A 13,510-nucleotide genomic window follows, 5' to 3' on the forward strand; every position below is an offset into this window, starting at 1 on the left:
CATGATAAGTCACTTCAGTCATGTCCAACTCTTTGCAACTCTTGAATTATAGCCCCTCTGGCTCCTCTGTCCGTGGTGTTCTCCAGGCAAGAATACTGGAGTGGATTCCCGGAGGATCTTCCTGATCCAGGAATCAAAACTGTGTCTCCTGGGGCTCCTGCATTGCAGGCAGATTCTTTACCACTGAGCTACCAGAGAAGCCCCTAGAAGGTATAGTCTCATAAAAATTTGAAAATAAGGGAAATTCTCTTGGGCCCATGTCATAGCCAATTGTATTTCAGGTTCAGCCAGGAAAAAGCACACCTTCAAATTATACAAGTCCCTGCAGGGTCAAGATTAAACTGCTGGCAGGCGCTACTGTGATCAGTATGGTTATCTGAGGAGGGAACATTTATCTAAACAGTGAACCAGACTCATTATTTTCTATATCTGCTAATACATAAGCATTTCTTAGGAATAGGGTGTCTCTGCTTTAAAATCTTAAGGCTTTGCATGAAAATGAAAGTTAGTTGCTCAGTCATGTCTGACTATTTGCGACCCCACGGACTGTAGCCCGCCAGTCTCCTCTGTCCATGGAATTCTCCAGGCAGGAATACAGAGTGGGCTGCCATTTCCTTCTCAGTGGATCTTCCCAACTCAGGGATCGGACCCAGGTCTCCTGCATTGAAAATAGTCTCTTTACCATCTGAACCAAATAGCCTTGGCATAGTAAGGGTTGTCTAGTGGTGAACTTTTCCCCTTAGTAAATTTCTCAAGAGTGAGGCTATTATCTCTCTGTAGTCCTTTATATTGATTTACAGCTTGAAAGATAATACTTTGTGTTTATTAGCTGGAGAAAGAAGGAAGAGGAGAACAAGGTGCAGAAGGGAAGGTCCTGGTTCCAGTTTTGGTGATACTCCTAGAGGGCAAAATACCCCAGGAGGAGAAAGCTCTACTGAGCATTGTCAACTCCAGTGAGGTGAGTGTTGGAATGAACTTCTGGATCCTGGATCCAAGGGTTTCTAGGCTGTGCTCCTGAGTCCTGTCCAATTCCCATGAGGCACTTCAGGGACCTTGAATCAAGGGTGGGAGACAAGGCAGGGGAATGTTATTTCGAAGCCCAGATGCATAAAAACAGATTTAACAAATCAGTCAGAGAAGCTCTTATGTTTTAAATTGTGGTAACTCACTCCAGTATTCTTCCCTGGGAAATCCCATGGGCACAGGAGCCTGGCGGACTACAGTCCATGGGGTCACAAAGAGTGGGACATGACTGAGTGCACACATACACAAACACAGTTGGTGTAGTGGATGATGTGGTGTGGCAGGTAGATCCTGCTTCAGGACTGAGACATCTGGTCCTTCATGGCTTTCCCCATCTGCTGGACGTGTTAACAATTAATGACTCTCAGTTGAATCCCTCTCCAGGCATTTCCCTGAATTGCCCTTGGCTGAAAAGAAACACCTTATCCAAGGTCATGCTCCTGCCTCAAGGGCAGCATCACTGGTCCACATAGGGTATATATAAAAGGCTTGCCCTCACTGGGCCACCCAGAGTCTAGACCTGCCCTCTATGAGGTCTGCTGAGACCTTTGCTGTGATGGCCTCTATCCACTTACTTCTGTCTATAACCTCCCTCTATCCTGTCCTTTTTCCTTCATCCCCTCACCTTGAAAGCACTGATCCCAACAACACTCTTCAATAAACCTTGTGCATGTAAATCTCAGTCTGTCTCTCTGGAACTTGCCCTAAGACCATTAGACCATTAGTCAGCCCCACACTGTGAACAAAGGGGATACAGAACTGCACAACTTCCCTCTAGGACTCCTGAAGGCTGACATCCTCCCCCGGCACCACCCAGAGCAAAGAGAGGAGTATGGGGAGGAGAGGCATGGGGTTCCAAGAAAGAGCAGGCCTGGATGGGGTGGCAGAGGGGGGCCTCCAGGCAGCCATAGCGTGCTGTCTGAGCACTACACTGGAGGTGTCCCCACCCAGGAGGAAGATAGGAGAGAAGGGACCCAGGAGGTGAGAAAGACACCTGCGGTTCTCAGTCACACTAGAATCGCCTGAGAATCATTTCAAACATATTACTGCCAGGAGCACCCTTACTCGATCAAGATGCTGACTTGACTGATCAGGGGTGGGGCCCAGGAACAAACATTTGAAAAATGTTCCCAGGTAATTCTAGTGCTTAGGAAGAGTGGAGAATCATTTGGCTAACACAGGTACGCAGACAGGAAAGGCTGATGACGTTCCTTGAAATGCCCTCTACAAGTTTACTCTTGCCCCCTGCTGGACCGATCCTGACTTTACTACTCATTGGGCTCCAGGCTGAACTCAGGGAGGGCAACCCCACCTCTTGACCGTGTGAAGGCTAGAGGACCCCTCAAGCACCAGTGTCTCAGCAGGGACCGTGTGTGCATGTGATGAGGGGGGTGGCTTTTCTAAGTAGTGGACCAGCCCCAACCAGGCTATGCCAGATATTCAATCTCAATGCCCGATTTCCTGAGATGCTTATCAAACCTGTGGATTCTCTGGCCCCACCCCAGACCTATTGAATACGAATTTCTGGGGTGAGGCCTGAAAATCCTCATTTTCAACACACCCCTACCCGCTCCAATGAATCTTGTGCACCTAAGTTTGAGAACTGCTACTGACAGCATCTCCGATGGCATCACCGACTCAGTGGACGTGAGTCTGAGCAAACTCCAGGAGATAGTGAAGAACAGGGAAGCCTGGCATGCTGCAGTCCATGGGGTCTCAAAGAGGCAGACACATCTTAGTGACTGAAAAACAGCAAGGGAGAGTTCACTTCCAGGAAACCCTTTTATGCCCCAGTTTGCTGATAGGAAAGCTTTGCTTTCTCTGCAGCAGGGGAGTCCTGGCCTGCTCCTAGTTTTCTAACGCACACTGGAGTAGGCGGTCAGTTTCCTGGATGACCAGCTCAGCTTTCCACTGAGGATCTGAGCACAGCCTGAGAATCCTCTTCAGCAAATTCTTTCCGGTTCTTTTTTTTTTTTTCTTTTTAGCCACTCTCGTAAATATGGCTTGTGAATTGTCCCAAATACTCCTTTTTTTTTTTTTTTTACATTGTGCAATTGAATCAACAGTTTTGCATAATAAAAGGTTAACATGATGAGCGCTCAGAAAATGAATAAAGCTTGATTGTTCAGATTAAGGTTTGCCACTGAGCACTCGGTACTTCTCTCCAGACTCTGCCCATTGTCTAATGATTGCCCTCTCCAGATTAAGTGTGGCTCTGAGGTGGATAAAAATATTCACAGGTTTGGATGCGTACCCCTCCCAGCAGCATCATCTCGTCAAGGAGGCACGACTGTCTCTTTGACCTCCCATATTGGCTTTCGGGAATCATAACTGGCATATCTGAGCTGGACTGAAATCTAATTTTTATGAGGCACCTCTGTGTATTCCTTGGACACGGTAAACAAATGGCAGTTGGTTTGACTGTGCTGGGTCTTCATTGCTGCCAGGGGGCAGGCTTTCTCTAGTCCCGGCAAGCAGGGGCTACTCTCTCCTTGCAGTGTGCGGGCTTCTTATTGCAGTGGCGTCTCTTGTTGCCGAGCACAGGCTCTAGGGCTCACAGGCTCAGTAACTGTGGCTCATGGGCTTAGCTGCCTCACCGCTTGTGGAATCTTCCCAGACCAGGGATCAAACTCATGTCCCTGCCCTGCGAGGCAGATTCTGGACCACTGGACCACCCGGGAAGTGCCTATTGGGCAGTCTTAACATCCTCATTTAGTTACTTTGTGAGGGTGCCAGCATCCATAATAATGAAATTATTTTGATTATCTTCCGTAGTGTGTCCGTGGGCAGTTAGCAGCGCCATAAGGAACACAGTGCAGATTTTCTGCCAGTTTATACTTAGGGTTTCCCCTTTTATCTCCAAATCTCTCCACCTTCTTTCCCTTTTGTTTTCCTGGGGATTCATTTACCTGCTCTGTTAACCTCTTCAGAACATCCCTTTCTTTCTCTACCCCCAAATGAGAATGAAGTGAAAGTGAAGTTGCTCAGTTGTGTCTGACTCTTTGCAACCCCGTGGACTATAGCCCACCAGGCTCCCCCGTCCATGGGATTCTCCAGGCAGGAATACTGGAGTGGGTTGCCATTTCCTTCTCCAGGGGATCTTCCCGACCCAGGGATCGAACCCAGGTCTCTTGCATTGCAGGCAGACGCTTTAACCTCTGAACCACCAGGGAAGCCAAATGAGCACAGGCGTCATTTTTAATTAGTTTTCTTGCTCATTACGTTAGGGCACAGATGGGGGAGCCCACAGATCCCCAGGCAGAAGCTGCACTGGCCTAACGGGGCTCTCCGAAATTGTGTTCTGAGAGGGTCCCTGGGTCCCTGGACCAGCCTCTTTCCAGGTGAATCACTCAAAATTAAGCAATCCTGCCATAGCCCCACATGAATTTGGGTTGGTGCTGCCTGTCGTGATCCGGGCGCAGTTTGGAAAAGATTTTCCAGACGTGAGACAGAATGAGAGAGAGGGCAAGTTTATTAGAGTGGGAGACACTGTTAGAACAGTGGGCCAGCTCAAGGGAGAACTGACATTGAACAAGGGTCCTTAGTCCACTTTTATACTCGGGGTTCAAGGAGTGGGATAGGGGTCTTGCAGGTCATTTGCTGATTGGATGAGGCACATATACGGGGTGTCAGGGTAGGGGAGAGTAAGGCAAATACCTTCTCCCTATGGGGTAGGAGGGAAGACAGGTTATACTGCTCAGGAGGATCTGAAGTTCATTAACTGTTACAACATGGGGGAGGGAAGGACGATAAGGGTCTGGTTTTTCTGTTCCTGAATTTCAAGACCCCTCTTGGTTTCATCTGCTCTTTCGTCCTTGGGTCATCACACTGCCATCAGGCTTGGTGGATTCCAGGTCCCTGCAAGAACTTGCTTGTCATCCTTTGTCCTGGGCACACTGCCTCTTTTCCCCAAGGTCTGCTCACCTCCAAGGACAATCACTGACTTTTCTGGGCAAGCGCAGCCTTTCCCCACCTGGTTACCAAATGCCCTTCCTCTCTCTGCAGGCCACTCTGAACCATCTTTGAATCCTTCTAATCTGTATTCGTCCCTACCCCACCCTATTTGTCACCTTTCAGAAAGAAGGGAGAATTTTCCACAGTTCCCTGGGGGAACCTCAAGAATGAAAGTTTGGGGAGTAACCTGACTCTAATCCTTCCCAAGCCACCCTCGTGTGTGTGGGCTGACTTAAGCCTTTTTGCCTCCAGTTTCTGAGAACTTCTATCCCGAGGATGCAACCCAAGAAGGAAACAGCAATCACAGTCCTATATCCTGTCATCTCACCCACATTGTAGCCTCAGGACAGTGCTGGTCCAACCATCCTTCTCAGTCTGAAATGACAGTGTCCACTCTTGGACTGTGCTTTCATGGACTTGGGTGTTCAGTGATGGAGCTTACCCTGAAGGATGTTGGAGTGTTGAGGGCCAGAGCAGTGCCCAGGGACCCTGCCCTTACACATACACATGTCTCTCAGGGTGCTGGCTTCCTGCTTCGTTAGCACAAGCAGGACGTGGGTTAACCCTGTCCCTCTCCACCATGGCCACCATATCAGAAGGCAGGAAAGGGGTCCATCTCCTTTCGGCCCCCTCATTATGAACGTTTCCACACTGGTAGCTCAGCTCCTTTCTGCTTAGCCAGATGCCTCTGTGTCTCAGGTCAGCAACATGTGGCAACACCAGATAGAAGCACACCATGCTGGTCTCAGCTGGTTTCTTCAGGCAAGACTTACTTGTTATGGAAACAGAATTTTATGAAATGAATGAAGACAAGTTTCCTTTCCCTTTCTGGACTTTCTCTTCATCAAGCTCTCCTTCCCTAGCCTGAGGCATCACCTTTATCCTTCCCCCCAAAGTCATGGTTTCCCCCTTGAAGATCCCAGCCTCTCTCCTAACAGTAGTTCTCTGAACTCCCACCAGCCAGGTACTATGTCTGGCCTCACTAAATAGCCACTATAATAGCCTCTCATCATTGCAGTTACTGTGTGTCAGGCATGGTAGTAAGCAATTCACCTGCCTTTGCATTTTTTTTTTTTTTTATTCTCATGATGGCTGAAGAGTTAAATTCTATTATCATCTCCATTTTGGAGTTAAAGAAACAGGCTTAGCATTAAGTGTGTGTGTGTGTATGCGGGTCATTCATGTCTGATTCTATGCAACCCCATGGACTATAGCCTGCCAGGGTCCTCTGTCCATGTGATTCTCCAGGCAAGAATACTGGAATGGGTTGCCATTTCCCTCTCCTAGCATTAAGTAGCTTGTCCAAAATTCCACAATAAGTAAGTGATTGCGCCAGGACATTTCAGTTTGAAAACTTGAATGTTTATGATAGGGACAGAGTAAAGGGATGAAATAGGTAATTAAATAGTTTATCCCACTAGAGGATTGTAAGTACAAAAAATATGGGAAGCCCCTTTAAGTTAATGATTACTCAAGAAAGCAGGATGGCTTAACCACAAAGCCAAGCACGCTTGCTTAGCAGCAAAACCATGTGACAGAAGCAAGAGACATGCCCCCAAACAATAAAACAGTGATGGCAGGAGACCCATATCCTGCCCAGTGAGATAAATAAGTTAATGATCCCTAGGACATACTCTCTGCACACATAAAAAACAATAATTTATGGACCTAGCTTGACCATGTCCCAGGTGGTACAGTGGTAAAGAACTCACTGCCAGTGCAGGAGACACAAGAGACATGGGTTCAATCCCTGGGTCAGGAAGATCTCCTGGAGGAGGAAACGACAACCCACTCCAGTATTCTTGCCTAGAAAATTCCATAAACACATGAGCCTGGTGGGCTACAGCCCATGGGGTTGCCAAGAGTCAGACATGACTGAGTACACACACACACTTGACCATGAAGGGACAAGAAAACTCCCCTGCTCAACTTGGAGGAGGAGCTGATGATGGAAGCATGACGTCTACTCAAGAAAGACAAGGAAGTTCTTCCTGCCCCCCTCCACTTTTCCTTTGATTACAAAACTATAGCCCAGTAAGTTCCCAGGATGTGGCATCTCTTGCCTGCCCATTTGCAAAACTCACAAGCATCCTATTCTAATAAATCACTTCTTACCCATCACTTTTCCTCTTGCTGAATTCTTTTCTGCACTGAAACATAAAGAGCTATGGTACCAGAGCTCTTCAGAACCCCCCTCTCCAGGAGATACCAACCAACCAGTTTCATTTATAATGCTTCTCTTGAAGATATTGTTAGATTTGTCACCTATTGCTCTGAGTCTAAGAACATGACTTGCCTGATTGATACAGAGGGCAGCCCACAGCACAGCACTAAAGCTGGGTGAGCTCGCACTTTACACTTCTCAGAACTAAGAAAAATCATCTCACTTTGTTGACTTTTTCCACCCACAGAGGAATGTAAAAACCCATGAAATCTGTTAGATGAGCCATTTGATTACATGGCAAATACTCTGTATACCTGTTTGCCCTACCACAATAGTCTCCTTTGTCATATTTTGTAGGGGCTTTTGATTTAATCCCCTACATCAACATTGAATTTGTTTTCTTAAAAGAGGAAGAGGATAGAGCTTATCAAAATGCACAGGACTGGGAATAGTTTACCTTGAGGCTGTCCTGGAGGATAATGATGGGAAGGGGATCCCCATGGGGGCTTTGGGGTGCTGGTAATGTTTGCCCTTAACGTGTCTTTGGGTGATTTGGGTTTCACTTCATGCAAGTTCCTCAAGCTGTCCACTTGGGATTTGTACTTTCTCACCATGCTCACCCCTGCCTGGACCACTTCACCACCTTCTTCTCTAGGCAAACGCTCCACTACCCATCACTCCTTAGCAGGGCCTCCCATGTCTCATCAGTAGAGATGAGTTTTCCCTCTTTTTTGTTGTAAGTGAAAAATACTGCCAGCCATGTCAGTAGACAAAGGGTGTTGCAGTCATCATCCACTACAAAAGCCCTAGATGGATGGAGAGGAACAGGACTGCCCACTCCCAAGTACCTCGGACACTGCGACCACCCCCAACAGTGCACCCTGAGGGGACTCAGGCTGAGAAAGAACAGGATACCGGCCATAGATAGCCAAGGTGCACATCAAAGGAATGATTCCAATGAGCCCGGACTCTTGTCTCTTCCCATAAACAAAAAAGTGCTTAATTCCTTAACTTGAGATAACTGATTTTCTTTCATTAACAGTAACCTTTTGATGTTCCAACGACCTGGTCTTTGTTACAACTCCTGTAAATCCTGGTTCCTCCCTTACCTCTTTGGAGCAGTCCCTCAGAGCTATTCGAGAGGCTGCCTCTCAGGCCTGAAGTCCTAAGAATTCTCAACTTCTAGTCTATGCATTTTTTTTCAGTCAAGACCTACAACATGAGTGGACCATGCTATCAGGGTCTGGAGTCAGGAAGTGCCTGCCTTACACGCTTCATCCCTTTCTCCACCATCCATTAAGCACAAATGATTTAGAGACCTTCCCCAGGTCTCTCCATGCCCAGGGGTTCATCGGGTCTGCCATTTATATTTGCCAAAAGGAGATGCTCTTCCTGCTCAAAGCCCATGTGGTGTGACTTACTTTGAGTAACTTCTCTTGATGTGCAACACCTGGCGAAGGCACTTGGGATGTGAGAAGGAGGCACCAAGGAAGGACACTTCCCTCTTCTCTCAGCCCTTCCTCTGAAGGAAAAGTCCCTGAAGTTAAAACAAAGCAACTGAATTATCTGGAAACCACCGATGACCACAAATTGGGCAGGCAAGAAATCGAAACCTCGGGACTCCAGGAAGTGAATTGGGATCAGGTGGAGACCGGCTTGAGAGAAGATCTGCAGTTAAATCCAATATCCTCTCTCCAGGCCCCAGGATGGAGTCATTGTTTAACTAAGGTGGGGCGGTATCTGCCGTGCCCATATAAGGACGAGCCCAAGGGGAAGAAGCAAGCCGACAGCAGGGCCGCCGGCTGTCGGCCAGCCATTTCTGCAAAGGAACTGCCACTGTGCTCCACCACCAGTACCCTCCGTTACCCTCCGTCCGCAGAGCGGCTGCAGCCGAGCCTGTGGAACTGCCTAGTCCCAGCTGGGCTCCTGTGGGGGGCCTGCTGACCAGGCTGCATCAATACACCTGTCTTCAAAACAGGTAGGGTGTGAGGGGTGACCTCTCAGGGCTTTGGACCAAGAAAGCGCTCCAAACTTTAGTAAGTGTATAAATGCCTCAGAGACTGTCTTAATTCTGTAGCTTCGAAATCTCCACCCCCAGAGATATGGATTCAGTAGCTCAAAAAAGCAGGTGTCTGTGATGCAAAGGGTCCAAGTACAAGTTTTAAGAAAAACTAGGGCAAAGGGTGAGTTGACTCCCTAAACGAAGATAACCTCAACTTTGCCCGTTTCATACAGTGAGAGGTTCTCTTAATCAGCGAGTCACCTTTGCTTTCTGCTCATTCAGTGACAACCTGGAGGAGGGCTACATTATCGTCAGGGATACCCTGATGGCAGGAACCATGTCTTTGTTTACCATTGGATACTTTCTGACATACAGGATGAGCAAAATTACTTTATCTTTAAAAAAAAAAATAGCTCTTGGTTTCATTGATGCCTTCTATCATCTTTTTGATCTGTTTAATTTCCTCTCCAATCATTTCCTTCCCTCTGCTGACTTTGGGTTTTGTTTGTGTTTTTCCTAATCCTTTTAGGTGGTGAGTTAGGTTGTTTCAGATGCTCTTGTTTCATGAGGAGGCCTGTATCACTGTGAACTTTCCTCGTAGAAGTGCTTTTGCTACATCCTGTAGATTTTTTGAAGGGTTGTGCTTTCATTTTCATTTTGTCTGGAGGTATTTTCTGATTTCCTCTTTGATGTCTTCATTGGTAGTATTCGGTGAGTGATTCACTGGAAAGAATGCTTTAGAAGAAAAGGTGCTAGTGAGAAATATATAGATTAATGATCCACCTACTGACCCTGAGGCTTTACTCTGTGTCTAGCTCTGCACTTGATCCTCCTATGTGTGATCTCTAATGCCATCATATGGGCATGTTATATAACCTCTCTGGGTCCCAGTTTCCTCATCACTAAAATGTAACAGTAGTGTATGCTTCACATAATTGTTGAAAAGATTAAATGAGATAATATATGTAAAGTACTTAGCAGATAAAATATGTAAAGTATCTGGCACATGGTAAGTGCTCAAAATATTCTAGTTATTACTGTTGATATTATTCTACCCTGGATTCTCTACAAAACAAAGCTTGAGGCAAAGCTTGAATGCTAATGCCTCACTGGGAGGTGCAATCCCAGGGCAGCAAAAGTGAGGGAAATAGGACATGAGGAGAGGAGATTGGGAAGCAATACAAGGTGATGTGTCACCCACGTCTCTTCACAAAGAGAAATAGTCAGCTACTTGGCTAAAGCAGAACACCTACAACTAGCTTTGCAGAAATTCTGGGTCTTGGAATAATCCGCAGGAGAGATGTTGGAGAGGAAATTTACATGTGGGCTCCCTTCTGTCTTCCATCTTTCATTGCTCAAAGTTTGCCCCGTGGGGAATTAATGCTTCTGAACCTCTGGCTTGTGCATCTGGCCCCTTGGCAGTCACTGGGAAATCCAGATCCTACTCCTTGAGGTTTGGCACCTCTCCTCAGTCCAGAAGAGGTGAGAAGAGCCTCTTCTTTGCCTAGAGTCAAAGAAAACCCTCAAAAGAGATAAGAGTCCCAGAGACGGGTAAGACCAAGAGGACCTGAGACTACACATAAGGTTCCTGCCCACTGGGAAGCGAGCTGTCTGCAGTGACCTGGGGAGGATGGGTTGGAGACAGTAACTCTTAAAATCAAATTATCATTTGATACACGATGGGCCCCAACTTCCTAAATCCCCCTAATGTGCTTTAGAAGGAGTTTAAATTAGTAAGCGGGAAGTTTATCATCTCTTTATAGATGGGGGAAGAGCCGTGCCCAGAAATCCGTGATCATACTGAATATTACACAGTGTTTCTGGGACACATGTAATTATAGAACCCAGGAAGAATGCTCTGCCATGTCCTCAGAATACATCGACAAGCTACTTGGGAACTCTCTAACCCTTTTCTGTATTGAGTAACACGTTAAAGCATTTGGGAGATGGGAAGGAGAAGCGTTTCATGCAAAGATGTTTGGATTTTCTGTGTTTGCACGTGATGAACTTAACTGAAAGGAATACTGTATTCCAGTTTCACTGCCTGCCCAACAGTATCATGGAGTGTGCATAGAACATTCTCAGTTCCAGAAACCCAGAACGTTGCAGCTGAAAAGCGCTTCAGAGAGTAAGTCCAACTTGCTCAGTGTTCCAAACGGTGAAACAGAGGCCAGAGAAGAGGCGGCTCATGGACTTAATGGAGTGGCTCAGACTCCTTGCTGCCTGGCAAGGGTTCTCCTTGTTACCCCACAGGGTGCCCTGGGAGGGACCCATCAGCCACGAGTCCCCAAAGAGGCTGGGTCCACACGGAGAGGCCACCTGCTGGAGAGCACAGTGGGGTTGCCCCATCCATGGGCCACCCCATATGGCTTCTGCTTTCTGCCACTCTTGTGCCAGGCTGTTCATCTCCTTGGCAGTCGGCCCGGCATTGAACCCAGAGTCACTGGCAGGCGATGGATAGTTCTATTCTGAGTACTCACTTCTCTGGCACCTGGTTCCCATCTGGGGCCCTGCAGTGCTCTGTAAATCTGAAGCCATGTGAAAGGCTTCTCTCATCACTTCCTCTCCCGAGGTCCTTGGATTAGAGATTATCTCAGACCCCTCTCAGCCCCAACAAAACAGAAAGTAAGATACCCCTCAGCAGGGCCCATGACAAGCTTTGCTTCCAGGCCAGAGCACCAGTCTTGAAGCTGGGAGCTGGACAGCCATCTACTCCCTGTGCTGCCCAGACACTTCTTGTCTGATCTTAAGCCTCAGTTTCCCCTTCTGCAGAGAGAGCCCTGGGTAGTCTTCCTCTGAGGCTTGCCTTTCCAGGGTCCACAAGCCTCCATTCGTAGCTTCCAGGCCATTAAGGCAGGGAATGCTGCTGAGATGATTCCGAAGCCGGGGAACCACCCAGGGAAAGCCCTGGTCTGGGTGTTAAGTTCCATTTTAAAGCTCGAAATTTATGTTCATCCCCACCTTCACACCGTCTCATATCCACTCTCCTTGAGAAATAGTCACGTGCCCTCCTCACTCACTCACAGTGGATTTGCATCTGTTCCAGATCCCCTCTTCCTCCTTCCCTCTCCCCTACCTTTGTTCTTTCTCCCCACCCTCTCTCCTGCAAAGCCCTGAGGTATGCGACGCGGCACACAGCTGAGAGTGGTTTGCACGGAGCTCTTTTCCACCGGAGAGCAGTTAAGTGCCTTATTTTCCCCACTCGGATGGCTAAATTATTCTCGATGTGTTAAACAGTGTAATTAAACACATACACACGCGAGTGCGCCGGGCCCCTCCCCCCACCCTTCCTTGCTCCTTGTCAGCGGAGAGCACAGTCAGCCCCAGCCTTCAAGCTCTGTTAGTTTTAATTTGAGTTGTGGAATTAGTAATGGGTTTTGCCGGAACACTGTTTTGGGAAATAGATCGCTCCTCTTGCGGGGTGTGGGCACTATTTCAAATGAGTATTTGTTAAGGGAAAAACCGTCCCTTGTCGTGTTCTGCTACATTACATCAGATATATTTCCACTGTTCTGGAAAAAAACATGAGCTAGGAGAGAGCTATGTGTAGCCCTCCCGGCAGGGAACAGCTGAATGCTGCTTCCCATTTCTTAATGGATTGAGAACAAAAAGCAAACAGCATCCCTCTTGGTGGCTGGGATGTGCTAAGCTCCGCCCAGAGGCCGGGTCACTAGGGCCAGCCCTGCACCTGTCACTATGAGGTCTGTCCTGTCCTATCACTGACAGAAGGGAACTGGGTGGTTTAGTGGCAAAAATACAATGTTGAAGACAAGCAGTTGAGTGCAGAGAACCTCTGCAGGTCAAAGTGAAAGGATCTGCCCAATTCAGGGCTACTTCTGCACCCCTCTTTTATAATCTTCCAACCTCATCTTAACTGTCTCCACTTATGGGTGCTCAGGCCCTCCTGGTTCTGTGGTCATCGCTGCCATTAGCCTCTTACCCTTGACTCTGTCCAATAAGACAGCTGCTAGCCACGTGTGTGGGTATTTAAATATAAATTCAGTTCAGTTCAGTCGCTCAGTTGTGTCCGATTCTTTGTGACCCTGTGGACCATGGCACACCAGGCTTCCCTGTCCATCACCAACTCCCGGAGCTTGCTCAAACTCATGTCCATCAAGTCAGTGATGCCATCCAACCATGTCATCCCTTTTTCCTCCTGCCTTCAGTCTTTCCCAGCATCAGAGTCTTCTGTAATGAGTCAGTTCTTTGCATCAGGTGGCCTAAGTATTGGAGCTTCAGCTTTAGCATCAGTCCTTCCAATAAATATTCAGGACTGATTTCCTTTAATTAATTAAATAAAACAAAATTCAGTTCCTTAGTTGCATTTGCCACATGTTAAGTGTTCAAAAGCCACACGTATCTAGTGG

General features: G+C 47.5%; 1 protein-coding gene across 1 annotated transcript in view; it reads left to right on the top strand.

The window, feature by feature from the left end:
• Positions 1-8,947: 8,947 nt before the first annotated feature.
• The window catches only part of CAPN13 (calpain 13), a 95,968-nt gene continuing 91,405 nt past the window's right edge, over positions 8,948-13,510 (top strand). The window contains exon 1 of the mRNA XM_070480764.1: positions 8,948-9,119. The gene's annotated coding sequence lies outside the window, so the exon portion shown is untranslated. The remainder of the gene's footprint in view (positions 9,120-13,510) is intronic.

Source organism: Odocoileus virginianus, chromosome 2 (assembly GCF_023699985.2).
Source record: "Odocoileus virginianus isolate 20LAN1187 ecotype Illinois chromosome 2, Ovbor_1.2, whole genome shotgun sequence".
Classification (NCBI taxonomy): Eukaryota; Metazoa; Chordata; class Mammalia; order Artiodactyla; family Cervidae; genus Odocoileus; species Odocoileus virginianus.